Source organism: Rattus rattus, chromosome 16, assembly GCF_011064425.1.
Source record: "Rattus rattus isolate New Zealand chromosome 16, Rrattus_CSIRO_v1, whole genome shotgun sequence".
NCBI classification, from domain to species: domain Eukaryota; kingdom Metazoa; phylum Chordata; class Mammalia; order Rodentia; family Muridae; genus Rattus; species Rattus rattus.
In genome coordinates, this window is record NC_046169.1 from 25,114,056 (window position 1) to 25,128,012 (window position 13,957).

Below are 13,957 nucleotides of genomic sequence, written 5' to 3' on the forward strand. Positions count from 1 at the left end.
AAATGCCGGTCACCCTCAGTCAACAGCAACCTTGGTGGATTCCTCTGTCTTGAAAAATTCACCAGAGTATATTGGCAATAAGGATGGCTTGCTACCTTCTTTTATTAAGGATGTATTTTATTTTAATTATGTGTCTGTGTATCCTTGGGTATGCATACATGTCCGGTACAGGTACCCATGGAGGCCAGAAGAGGGTGTTGGAGTACCCAACCCTCACAATTGGTTGGGTACAAGTTGGTTACAAGTGGTGGGGTAGCAACCAAATTCAGGTCCTCTGCCAGAGCAGTGTGCATTCTTAACCACTGAGCCATCTCTATAACTCCCACTTCTTGCAAGGTAACCCAGCCTCCAGAACTCTTGGCGATGGTAGCATTCTTAACCCAGTGTCATCTTGCAAGATGCACCAATGTCTAGAACTCTTGGGGATGAAGTTGTGACTTGCCTATCTTGATTTTAACATTTTGATAATATTTCTGTCACTCTACTGTGCTGTCTCCTTGGGGGTCCCAAGACCTGGGAAATGGGGAGTTTTTTATTGAAGAGAATGCAAGCTTCTCTTTGGTCAGCATGGGATAATTCCTTGTGACATATTCTGTGTTTTCCAGTTCCTAGCTCATGGGTGTTGGGAAGGCCCTTTCCCCTGCAAACTCATAGTCTCTTTACCTACTGTTGGTTTCGTCGAGTCCTAGCATTTCTCAGCAGTGTGGTAGTTACAGGGTTAAATCTCTGAGCTGGAATGGTCACCCCATTTCCTTTATGTTCCTAGTAATGTAAAGCGTTGAAGGTATATTTTTCTCATACCGCAAGACAGATCCCCCCAAACAGAAGTGAATATGTATGTGGGCCCTTGGCTGATCCATGTCTAAAAAATTTAAAACTAACAAGTACTAGAAATTGATCAAATCAACAAGATAATGGTTTATGTGTACATAATGTAAGGCTTTTGGAAATAATAGGGCTGTGCATTGGCAAAGGTGTGGGACAATATGGAGCCTCCAAGAGGGGAGGTGGATCCTTTCTGGAACTCCAAATAGTCTTGCATCTCCCACAGAGTGGAAGATTAAAGGACAACCCTGGGGGTGGGAGACAGTAGGGAGAAACCTGAGGGACAGATAGACAATATGGTCTGGGCTTCATTGAACATATGGCTTGGTGTTTAAATTTTAGCTTTTATTTAGAATTTTAAGTTAGCATACCAAGTTGTGGATATTGTCATGACATCTTCATACATGTATGCCATTATAGTTTGTCTTTATTTGTCCCCTTTGCTGTCCCTTTTGCCCCCCTCTTGCTGGTTCTCTTCCTCCTTCCAAACAGCCTCCCTTCATCTTTGTGCTGTATAGATTCCATTACTCCTGCTATCTATTTCTTTTTAAGATTTCTTTTATTTTATGAGTGCTGGAGTGAAGGCCCCATACTGCTCTTGCAGAGGACCATAGTTCGGTTCCATGTGTGTGTGTGTCTGTCTGTGTGTGTGTGTGTGTGTGTATACACATGAGTGCAGTTGAGTACAGAGGCCAGCAGAGGGCGTCAGATTCCTTGTAGCTGTAGTTGAAGGCAGCTGTGATCTGCCCCTCTGTAGATGCTGGGAATCGAACCCTTGTCTCTGGAAGAGCAGTAACCACTGAGCCGTCTCTTTTACCTTTCCTGAGTAGTGGTGGTGGCACATGCCCTTAAATCCCATTACTCGAGAGGCAGAGGCAGGCAAATCTCTGAGTTTGAAGCAGGCCTGGTCTACAGAGTGAGTTTTAGGACAGTTGGGGCTACGCAGAGAAACCCTGTTTCAAAAAACACAACAAAACAAAATAAAACAAAAAAACAACCAACCAAAAACAAACAACCAAACAAACAAAACAATCCCTGTCCCCCTCAAAAAGACTGCCCTTAAGATCTTTTCTTTCTTTTCAGGCTCCTCTTTCTTTCATTTTTACACACACATACATACACACACACACACACACACACACACACACACACACACACACACACACACCCTTTGTCATTCCAAATCTGGTTTATTTCCCTTGAATATGAATCCCTGCAATTCTGCCTGTCTCCCCGCAGGCATCATCACTCCTTTCTCTATGTATCAAATCTCACCATGAACCCCACCCATGCTTTCTGCATCCTCTATACCCACTGGTCAGGCATCACCTCTCGGGACAGGCCCACAGCAGGGTCCCAAGCGTCTTCCCAGATCCACACAGCATTGACTTGGGTTGATGAATAGCAAAGGCAGGCCAACCGGGCCTCTGTTGATTCCTGTCTGCCACAGGACCCTGGTGAATGAATCTGGGGGGACAGCCCTGAGCCAGCCAGACCTCAGTCACCACCTTTGACATCCACTGGGGTGGTTGCTGAATGCACGAGAGTTCTGGATTATAGCATCTGGCATTTCTCTGCCCTGCCATGGATCTGACAACACCAGTGTCACAACGAGGGGATGATTGTTTTTGATAAAGAAAGGCTCATTCCTTTAGTGATTAATTGTAACTGTGGGGTTTGGGGCTCTTTTTGCCCATCAATCTTTTACCTCCAATCCATTTGCTACCTTGTTTTCTGAAGAGATTAGGCGTTCCTAAAGTTAGGGGATTTAGCAGATCCACAGTGATTGAGACTCACTTCTGAGACGAGACTTAAGAGGGTGTCGGCGTGAAGCTGAGCAGAGCTTTGTAGACTTGAGGTGATGTCTCATGTCCTGTTGTCCCCGGGGCTCAGTTCCTCAGAGAAAAGGGAAAATTCAGAGTTCGGAGTCCTAGAGAAGCTACAGTATCAGAGAGAGAGATTCCCACTGGGTCCATAGAGCGACTGCCAGTCCAAAGGTGCAGCTCACACATGGCACCGTCTCTAGCTAGATAGTGCTCTGGCTTTCCATGAGGCCATACATTTTGCCTAGTGCTGTATGCCGGGTCTTAGCTGTGGCTAGTGGCATCTGGCTGCCCCCTACCTCATCTTCTTGGTCATCCATCAAAGCCCTACCTGCTTCTGATTCTCCCAGAATCCCCGTTTTCATCTCCTTGGGGGTGTCTCCGCTCTTGAGATAGCCATGAACTCTCCCCTTTCTGGGCTTGCTTCAAGTCCCCCGACAGCCCTGCTCCTCTCTTTTTCTTTACTTAATTTTGATTTGTCTTTTCCTAGAACCGAATCCATCTGGTGTGCCGTGGTCCTTTGTGTATCTCCCCAACTAGATCAGGGTTTGTCTTGGGGGGTTCGCTGATACTGACAGCATTTGGGGCTTCTGGTCATAGTCACACAGTCAGAACATTGGGACACTTCCTTCCTCAGAGGGGGATTCTCAGTTTGCGAAGCGTCTTGTGTTAGGAACCCTCCAAGGGGCTGCCCCCGCCGTGAAACCCTAACGGTGAGCATCTAATCATTTGTTAGACTGCCAATGTTTGCAACCGCCCAAAAGCCGGTGTGAGGCAGCGTGGTCCTCAAAGATATGATACAGTCTGAGTCCTCCAGCCCACTTCTGCGTTAGCCTCACGAACTGTGGCGGCTTCAAAGGAAACCATTGCAACTTCCCCTGCGAATAAGCCACAGACCAGATGGGCTTTTGAAAGTCTGGTGGGTGCCGAGAGCTCATTTTTAGATCAGCTGATGGGTAGAGCTACGGTAAAACAGAAGGAGGAAGTTGGCGTCTTGGGCTTGAAAACTGAAAACAGCGGTGGTCAGGCTCACAGGCAAAGGATGTGAAGTGAGGGGAGCAGGCCTCTAAAAGAGGGCATAGTCCCAGATCAGATGGTGGGCACCACTTGAGGGTGTCTGCAGAGCCTCCCTGTCACCTGAACATAGTCTCTGAGGGCACAACTTTGGGAACCGAGGAGAACCTGGATGTGGTGGGTCCTGCCTGTTCTGAAATGTTCAGCCTATATCCTGGAAAACCTTTTTATCTTTATAAAGTACCAAGCACCGGATGTTTCTGTTATAGCAACAAAGCAGAGCAAGACAGACGGTATAAAGAGTGAATTGGGTTCCACAATAGATTTGCTCTGTGATCTCCTTAAGTCTCTTAACCTTTCCAAGTTAGCCTCTGGAAGAAGTCTATAATTAGACAAGTCCGATGACAAATGTGTGACCATTGACAGCTGATTGTGACTGTCTAGAAGTGCAGGTTCAGCATTTTTCAGATTTTTCAGCCTTTTTGGGGATTGCGGGGCGGCGGGGGGGGGGAGAAACTATCAACCCTTATTTTCCTATTAAATTTCTTACCTTTCAGTATTGGTCAGTATTGGTCTAATCCTTGAAAACATATAAAGCTTGTAGGCCAAATGCAGTCATCTGTCACCATGCGGGATGTCTTTACTCCCTAGGCTGCGGGGCACACTTTGGGGAGCTGCTTCTCCCTAAGGCTCTATGGACACACTTCTGTCAGCTTTCAGAGTCAGCCCAGTGACCCTGCAGGAAGCAAGAACTACGTGTTTGTTGCCAGTGCTCCCAATCAGTCAGAGCTTAACATTGTGCTTAACGTTGTCTTTTTTTTCTTTTTTCCACCTGAGTCCTGCTCAAAAGGGGGGCAGCTTCAGAACTGACCCAGGCTTGTTTCTAAGCTGATGTCTCCTCTGTATCTTGTCTAGTTCAGATGGGGTGGGGTCACCTCCTGTCATCCCAGGCACTGGGAGGCCTTGCTCTGAGTACTGGAGCTTGTGGACTTAGTAGGAAAGGCTGTTCCTTTGTGATCTGACAGATGCCGCGTGAATGACCTTGGGTGGAGGAGGCTGCATCAGGGAAATGGAGGCGGGAGCTGATTTTCTATTGGACTGTACCACAATCTGTCACGTAAAATATGGTGGCCGTAGCAATGCCCAATGGACTTGCCAGGGTGTGGGTCATGACGATCACTTCTGCCGGAGAGAGCAGGAGGGATTAGGGACATTAAATAACTTGATGGTATAGCATAGGTAGAAATGAGGTGTGTGTGTGTGTGTGTGTGTGTGTGTGTGTGTGTGTGTGTGTGTGTGCGCGCGCGTGTGTGTGTGTGGTGTGAGAGGGCTAGAGATCTCCCTGGTCCTTATTGAATCTTTGCTGGCCACTGGTCATCAGGATCTTAAAGTCCAGGCTGTTTTGCTTAGGGATCATGTGGGCTCTTGGAGATGTCTGGTCTGGATGAAGGCTGTGGAAGAAAGAAGAAGCTTTCTGGGTATCTGTAAGCATGGCCTGTGCCTTGGGTGGTCTCTTTGTAGTACCTCATCTAAGGCCTCCAGGGAGCCTCATCAGATGGTTTCCATGGGGGAATAATGCTATGGTTGGTGGGATATAGGCCATAGGGCCTCATAACCCACCCCTTCAAGCCTACAGCTAGTTTATACTAAAGCTAAATGTAGGATTATTTTACAGTCTCCAGTCTCAGAAGACATTTGCCAGAAATGTATACAGATGTCCACGAGCTATACACACATTCAAGAATGTTCTTACTAACATTTTTTTAATTTAAAATTTTAATTAAAATTAAAAGCTTCATTTTTTAAAAATCAAGGTCTTATTATGTAGCCCTAACAGACCTGGTATTCATTATATACCTCAGGCTAGCCTCAGATTCATGGTACCTGTCCTGCCTCAGCCTCCTCAAGTGCTGATTTTACAGGGGTAGACAACGTGTTATAGACATGTCTATAGACAAATGTCTATAATATTTTAAGCATTTATTTATTTATTCTACCTATCTTTTTTTTTTTTTTTTTTTTCTATTTTTCGGAGCTGGGGACCAAACCCAGGGCCTTGCGCTTGCTAGGCAAGCGCTCTACCACTGAGCTAAATCCCCAACCCCTCTACCTATCTTTCTATCCATCTATCACATCTATCTATCTATCTATCTATCTATCTATCTATCTATCTATCTATCTAATTATCTGTCTATTTATCTATCATCTATCTATCTATCTATCTATCCATGGTTAGATTAGCATAAGGAAAGTCAGTCATCCATCATTCTTAGTGGTTAGTCTTTGGGAAGGGAACAGGTCTTTCTGAGTGCTGATGAAGTTTTCCTCTGGCACCGAGGTTGGCTACTCCATATGTATATCTTATACCATAACACCTACTCAGGGACCATTTGTTGTACCAGCATCCTCATCTGCTGGCTTGCCTGAAGCCGTCATCTTGGGGAATTAGCAAGGCAATGCTGGAGGCCGAGGGCTAGAAGAAGAGGTGGAAAGGCTGGTAGAGCCTTAATGGAGAGTGCCACTGTTTCTAAACCATTGATAAATTCTCTCTGCAAGAAGAGCCTTTTAAGAATGTCACTTAATGTTTTCAGGGCCTTGTTATCTGTGGAGAGACCTGCAGAGACTCATCTTTTACAGTAACAGAGTAATTGATGCACCGTACTTCCCACACTAGTGGCTGGTAAACTCCAAGCTTAGCTGTACCACGTAGCAGCAGACCAATGTCCTAGGTGTGGGATTCCAGCTCTAATTTTCTCCTCTCAGTTTACTGTTCTGAGCAGTCTTATTGCATAGCTATTTTATCACAGGTACCCTTCAGTCCTTTTTAGGCATTAGGACCAGTTTATGTGTTCTTGTGTGCAGTTTTGGATGACAATTAATGAAGTCACATTTCCTGCAGGGATATATTTCCCAAAGCCACAGGTCATGCTGACGTTGCAAGGAACAAAATTACCCAGAAGTTCTCTTAGGCAGGAGCTAAGCATCACAAATTTCAGAAGGTTCCATGGCTGGCTTTCCCAGTCATTGATGAGCAATCACAATCTCATGCATTCCATCTACGGCATTACCAGTTGTGAATTTTTAATATGAATAGAATTAAACAATGCATGACATTTTGGGCCCAGCTTCCTCCATCCAGCAGAATGCTTTTGAAGATTTTCTTGGAGTAGAAGGATATAGATGCTTAGAACTGCCTTCCCTCCCAATGCTTCAGGAGGGCAGACTGTTGTTCGAGCAGCAGCCCCCTCATTCGCTTAATGGTATTTCCTATTTAATTGATCTGATGAGAATCGCCAAGAATAGAAGGGTTAAATGATTTCCTCCTGATCACACTTGGACTGGTTGGGACTAGACCTCCAGTCCAGGCTGTCTGGGTTGTGACTATTCAGATTATCCAGCAGGCAGCAAATTAGCTGCCTGTCTCAGCGTCAGCTCCTTAGGCAGATGCAGCAGGAGATGGTCAGGACCCTGGACAGAGCCAGCATTCCTCCAAAGAGGTGCTGAGAATTTTGTATATCATATTATATTTATATCACATTTCCCACCCCCTCCTACTCCTCCCAGGCCTTCCATTTCCTCTCAGAGTCACAACTTCTTTAATCGTTATTGTTATGCATGTATGAAGGAGACAGTCCTTGCTTGTCCAAACTTATATTTGATGGCGAATGTGAATGTGTACACCTTATTCAGGGTGAACCAGGGATTAAATACCCTTTTCAGGAAGGAATGCCCAGGAAGGGAAGCTCATTGGCCTATCTAGATACCTCAGTAGCATGGAGAACTCCAGGTTTTTATGCTACCATGACTGATTGCCATGGTCCTTTCAGAGGGGTGTCATGGTTACGTGTTTCAGATCCTGCCATTCTCTACTCCTGCCATTCTCAATTCTGAGATTCCCTATGGTCTGAGCCTGCTCAGCCTTACCAGGTCTGTCTGGTGGCACGGTCCACTTGCCCCACACACCATGAGACCTTTCATGAGTTCCTATTCCTTGTCCTTACTCTGAGGGCCTCTCTCACTTGTCTCTCATTCCACACGTATCTGAGGAAGACCAGAGTCCACTCCTACCCTGTGGTCTCCCACAACCAGCTCCATTTCGACATCTATTGGTTTTACCTGTCCTATCTCTTCCCCATGAGGCTGGGACAGGGGCTCTGTCTAAAACACACGTGTGTCAGTTGTTGTGGTAAAATCTACAACACAAATAAGCCCGTGCAATGGAAACACAACTCAATCAATATGGATGCAACCTGCATGCCTAGATTGGGCAGATCTACCATTACACTGCTCTATTCCCCAGCTAGGAGATCCCTTATAACTTGCAGTTTCTCCAGGCCACGTGCTTTAACTCTGTCTTCCTTCCCTCTGTCTTCCTCCACCATCCCCTTCTCTCTCAAACTTTTTTCAGCTCCACCTTCCCTTCGACTGCCCAGTCACCAGCTCTAGCCTTTATTTTACAAGTTAAAATGGGGAGAAAGTTTCCATGAAATCACCCGAGTAAATGATTCACTCCTCATCCTGGGCAGCCCCTCTTGGGGAAGCAGAATTAGCATCAAAATACAAACATCAGAGCAATCCACAACAGTCAGGAACCCACTGGGGCCAGAGTCTAGAGGAAGCAGAACCCACAAGTTCTCCAGAGAACTTGCTTTCCCTGTCTTGCCTCAGTTTCCCTATCATTCACATTATCACTGAACCGTGTATCAATACATTGAGCATTCTTACAGGATGGGAGATAATTTAAGCCTGTTTTCCCCCCTTGGAAAGCTCTTGGCACGCTCATGCTCTTTGGAAACTAGGAAAACTCTGCTTAGCTCTCTGTGCTGTGGCAAGAGGATAGGTCAGTCTGGGAACTGTAGACTGGCTGCATTATATAAATGAACCATCAACGGCTGAAGCCCAAGGTCAAGGATCTGGTTGGTTCTATATTATTAAAGTTCCCTTCATGCTTGCTGGTGGATGTGTCTTTACATGGCAATGTGTATGGGGGACAAATTGAAGGAAGAAGAGAAGAGAAGAGGAGAGGAGAGGAGAGGGGAGGAGAGGAGAGGAGAAGGAAGGGGAGAAAGAGAGAGAGAGGGGAGAGAGAGAGAGAGAGAGACAGACAGACAGACAGACAGACAGACAGACATTGATTTGCATTATTAGAATTGATTGCATTGTTATAAGGAGACCTTACTGATCTCCCAAGAGCCCTGTCTACACATATTGCCACATTGAGGACCCAGGGTTTAAATTTGGAGAGAATAGAATTCACCCCACAGGAAGTGCCCACGGCCACATCAGGCTCAGATGCAGGCACCCCAGAACCCTGCATTGTCTTTCTCCCTGCACAAGGGCAGCTTCTGCCCAGCAGCTGTCTGTGCTCCCCCTGACTCATCAGTATTTGGGTTCTATCTCTGTCCGATGTCTCTAATAAAGCGCCCCACTTTCAAGCCAAGTCCAACCTGTAGACATGTCTATTCTGGGAACGAGTACGCTCTGCGTGTTTTTATTTGATTCACTAGACCATGTATCAAAAGGCGAGTAACCCAGAGAGGAAACTGTGGTTACAGCTGCCGAAGGCACAGCATCCCTGGTGACATTGGCCACCCTTCTCCCCGAGCTACTCCTACACTTGGGCTGGGTTGCAGCCGACTGAAGTGGGCACACCCCATCCACCACCAGTCTAGAATGTTCTTGCGGGTGGCCCAACTGTCTTGCACGTCCCTCGAGGGCAGCTGAGATTCAAGTGATCGAGCAGTCCTTGGCTCACTCCCTCATCCTAGTTGGAATTTTTTCCCCCCATAATTTAGCTTAACACATCAGAAAAAAAATCTCACCAGGTTTTTCCTCCTTTGTATACCAATGATTACTGAAGGTTTGATAAAGCCTTACTCTCTGCTTTGGCTTGGAGGTTTTAGGCTTGGATTCCCAGAGGTGTGAAGTCTAATCCTGGGACTCCTGGTCACTTACCTGAGCTGCTCCTCACAGCCGTGTGTCTGTCTGCAGGGTGTGTGTAGATGGTGCCTTTCCATCTGCAGTGCAGACCCTGGGGCTTCCATACATGTCTCTTGTGGGAAGGGCTATCCCTTATACATTCTCAGCCTGCTCATCCTGGACCCTGTTCCTCTGCTGGCCTTTGAACTTAAAAGGTCAAAGATTCTAACTATGGGCATCATTTGAGAGTTAACCCTCTGAGGGCTAGGGAATGGCTCAGTGAGTACAGCACCTGCTGAACAAGTGCGAAGACCCTGGGTTCGATCCCTAGAACCTGCTCTTTAAAAAATGCCAGATACGGGCTGGAGAGATGGCTCAGTGGTTAAGAGCACCGACTGCTCTTCCAGAGGTCATGAGTTCAATTCCCAGCAACCACATGGTGGCTCACAACCATCTGTAAAGAGATCCGATGCCCTTTTCTGGTGTATCTGAAGACAGCTACAGTGTACTTATATATAATAAATGAATAAATCTTTAAAAAAAATGCCAGATACGTGCTCCAAAGTGGTAGAGATGGGAGGGGAGGAGCCTTTAGACCTGCTGGCTAGCCCAGGCCATTAACAGTCTCCAGTCTGGGGGAGAGATGATACCTCAGAAAACAAGCTGATGATTGTTGATGTGTGACAATTAAAGTCATCCACCTGCCTCTACCTGTATGCACCCATATGTGAAAATGCACACGCACAGAATGAACTATCCGAGGCAGCAACGAAATCTGTGCGAGTCAGATTGCCTGATTTTTTGCAATGCTATTCCAGGTCAGAAGAGACTGGGGTTGGGGAACGGGGGGGAGGGAGGAACCTTGTTCCCCGAATCACTCCTCAGCACAGTCGTGACAGAGAGTGAGTCACAGTCTCTCCAACTCCGGGCTGTGGGCGTATGTAGCTGAGCTTAATTACTGAGCCCTCAGCTGTGGTCAGCAGCCGGTGGCTCCCACCTCCACAGGGTGTCTATTCTGACACGCAGCAGGGCCACATGCACATGTGTGACAGTGGTGTCCAGAACTGACTCGCTCTGAGGAAACCCTACCTTAGGTATCAAACCCCTAGGCCTCCCTACCACTTCTCTCTGTGGGCCCTCAGCTCAGCCATCACCCCACACTGCTCGGTAGAGATGGGCTCGGCACGTTATGGCTGCAAACCTACACACTCCAGAGGCCTTCCAGTCCCGAGCACACACCCCATATACACAGTGGTCTTGGCTCATTAGAGTAGTGACTTCCCTGAGTTCTCTCTAGCATCACCCATGATGGCCTTTAGGGTACGTCTTGCTGTCCATGAGTTTAGTAGGATAAAGGTGAGGACTGGCGGAGCTGTCTCTGGGTGCTACAATGGACGCACGTCAGGACCGTGTGTGTGTGTGTGTGTGTGTGTGTGTGTGTGTGTGTGTGTGTGTGTGTGTGTGTATGTGCTATGCTGCCGCAGGAAACACCAGAACCCGTATGGCTTAAGCAGAAGCATTGGAGACACAGTGCCTCTTCCAGTGCCTGCTCTGGGCTTCTTCGAGGGCAAGCAATGTGCCTCCATATTGAAATACTCACCTTGTACTATTCAGCCACGGAGCCTGCTCGGGCTTAACCTGCTTTCTCCCTCATTCGCTCCCATCTGTCTCTGACATCGGTACCCAGGATTCAGTCTTCGCTTGGTTGGTCTGTGTTCATCACCCCTTTCTGTGGCTGACCCCTACCATGGAACCTAGGGTTGAAAGCAGCCCTCTAAGTACCAGTTTACAACTGGGCTGATTTGAGGACACTGCAGTAGGAGGAAGAGGAGGTAGCACGCCTTTCTCTTTGTTGGCTCTGCCTTGGAGTGGTATCTCCAGTCTTGAATTAAGACAGTTACAGCCACTGGACCCAGCAAGATGGAATTTAATCAGAGAAATCAGTTGGGCCTTTCTACGGCTGCTAGAAGACTGGATGTCGGAGCCTTGCTCCCTCCGTACCCAAAGCAGCTCTATGGTCACGTGACGTCATGGTACATGGTCCCAGTCCCTTTCCGCAGCTAGGATATGCATGGCTTGGGTAGAAGAAAAACAGGGACTCGCCTGGCTGAGGGTCCCAAGTTAGCTCCAGGCCTAGTGCTAGTCTCTAAACCAGAACTACATCCCCCAGGCTCCTCCTTGTCTCACCACACCCTTTCCTTGTTTTCCAGGAAGATGAACTAAAGGCTTCTGTGCAGAGGGAGCATCTCCTGAGGCCCCTGGAAAGGCCTTCCCTTGAGGGCCCGGCAGCATGACCAGGTAATAACACCACTGCTAACCCCACTTGGCATCCCTCCCAAGGGCCTCAGAGGAGCCTCAGGGAAGGAAGGGCTTGTGGGATGGACAAACTCTACCCAGATGAATAGGCCTGGGACCTCAGTCTGCCAGAGCACCCCACAGAGTCTCTCAAACATGAGCCTCTACACAAACACCTACCAGATATCTATCCACACCAGAGTAGCAACGGTCTTTCCTGAATTCTGTCTGCTCCTGTATCCTCTTCTCCTCACCTATGGTGGGGATGCTAGCCAGGCCCCAGCACTCCACCTGGCCCCCATAGCTGCTGGAATTCGTGCCAGCCTACTGGTTTTGCTTACTGAGATGCAAAACGGTTTCTTAATTAGCCCCACTCCCTCCCCGCTTGTCATCCTGCCACGATCCCCTGAGCAGATGGAGCGATCTTGGCTTCTTCAGTGAGCTCCCGTCTGTGATGCCCATAAATACACGGAGCTCTGGTGACCTTGCGCGACCTTGGTGTCTACCGCTCCGCCTCATTCACTAAGCTTTAGACACCCCAACTTTTTCCGCAACTTGGAACTTCAATCTGGTCTCAGCTCCAAATGGTTTCTGGGCTAAGAGGGCCCTACTTTTCTCCTTTTCCCAAAGCCCCAGCCACTGATGCTGCAAAATGTTCCCCTGAAGCTGCCTGTCACTACCAGCCTGAAAGCTGCCTTGCCTCTCCTCTGGGACCTTGTCTCACCTGGGTTTTATGTCCTTCAGTCTGTCAGTCCTTTCTCCGTTTGACATAGCCTCTCTCCTCTGCCTGTCTGTCTCCTCTGGTCCAGTCTTTGTTGTCACCTCCATTGCTTAAGGCTCCAGCATGTGGACTGCAAAAATTTTGGCAGTATTAGCTAAGTCGTGGATTAGTGCTTTGGGGTTTTGGTTTTTCAGAGTCAGTGCTTTGCCAGGTATATCAGATGGTTCTAGAACTCACTATATGTCCCGGCTTTAACCTCCTGAGATCCAGAATGACAGGCCTGCACAGGGCAGCCTTTACTTTGTTTTTACTTTCAGTTTGGGGGAACGAAGCCTAGGTCCTGCTAGACAAGGGCTCTGCCATGGAGCCACACCCCCAAGAGTCACACCCCAAGAGCCACACCTCAAGAGCCACACCCTCAAGAGCCACACCCCCACCCCAAGAGCCACACCCCAGGAGCCACACCCCAGGAGCCACACCCCCAAGAGCCACACCCCCAGGAGCCACCCCCAGGAGCCACACCCCTAGTCCCAACTGGTGGTTTTGAGCTGCCGATTTCAAAACTCTGCCTGACTGCATTACACAGAATAACCAAGCTCTTAACTGTTCGGCACCTGTGTTCCCGACCTTTCCATTTAGAATCTTTTTTAAAATGTGGTTTTTGGATTAAGGCTATAGGTCTGTGGTAGAGCATTTGTCTTGTATGTTAAAGGCCCTCAGGACCACACAAAAAAAGTTTAGGACCAGCGAGATGGCTCAGCGATTTAATAGTGTGAGTGGAGAAAGGACCTGATTGGGTTCCCAGCACTGATGTCTGACTCATAGTCTGTAACTCCAGGTCCAGGGGGATCTGTCGCCCCCTTCTGGTCTTGATGGACATTGCACTCACATGTATACAAACACACAATTAAAAATAAAACCTTTAAAATATGTGTGTGAGGTTCTCCCCGCTCAAGAAATTGTAGTGTTACTAAGAGTAAGCATCCTTGTACATTGCTGGTGCAATTGGTAGCCAGTGGGGAGCAGGCTGGGGGGGGTTCCTCCAGAATTTAGCTAGGATTGTATCAGATCCAGCAATCTCACTTGGGGGGGGTCTATGCTTTTTTAATGGCTGCTGTGGTAAAATACTCTGTCAAAAACAACTAAGGTGAGAGGATTTATTTTATAGTCCACCACTGCAGGGGAAGTCACTGGGGCAGGAGTTTAAGGCATCTGGTCACATTGTATCCACACACAGTCCAGGATCTGCCTAGCTGTAATTGAGAATAACCAAATCAGATTATTACCCACAGGTACATGCGGAGGTCTGTCTCTCAGGTGATTCTGGATTCTGTCAGGTTGACAGTTAACATTATCACAG

General features: G+C 47.7%; 1 protein-coding gene across 1 annotated transcript in view; it reads left to right on the forward strand.

Moving 5' to 3' along the window:
* Rimbp2 (RIMS binding protein 2) overlaps positions 1–13,957 on the forward strand; it is a 105,830-nt gene that overhangs the window by 7,662 nt on the left and 84,211 nt on the right. Inside the window, exon 2 of the mRNA XM_032887187.1 lies at positions 11,792–11,879. The gene's annotated coding sequence lies outside the window, so the exon portion shown is untranslated. The remainder of the gene's footprint in view (positions 1–11,791; positions 11,880–13,957) is intronic.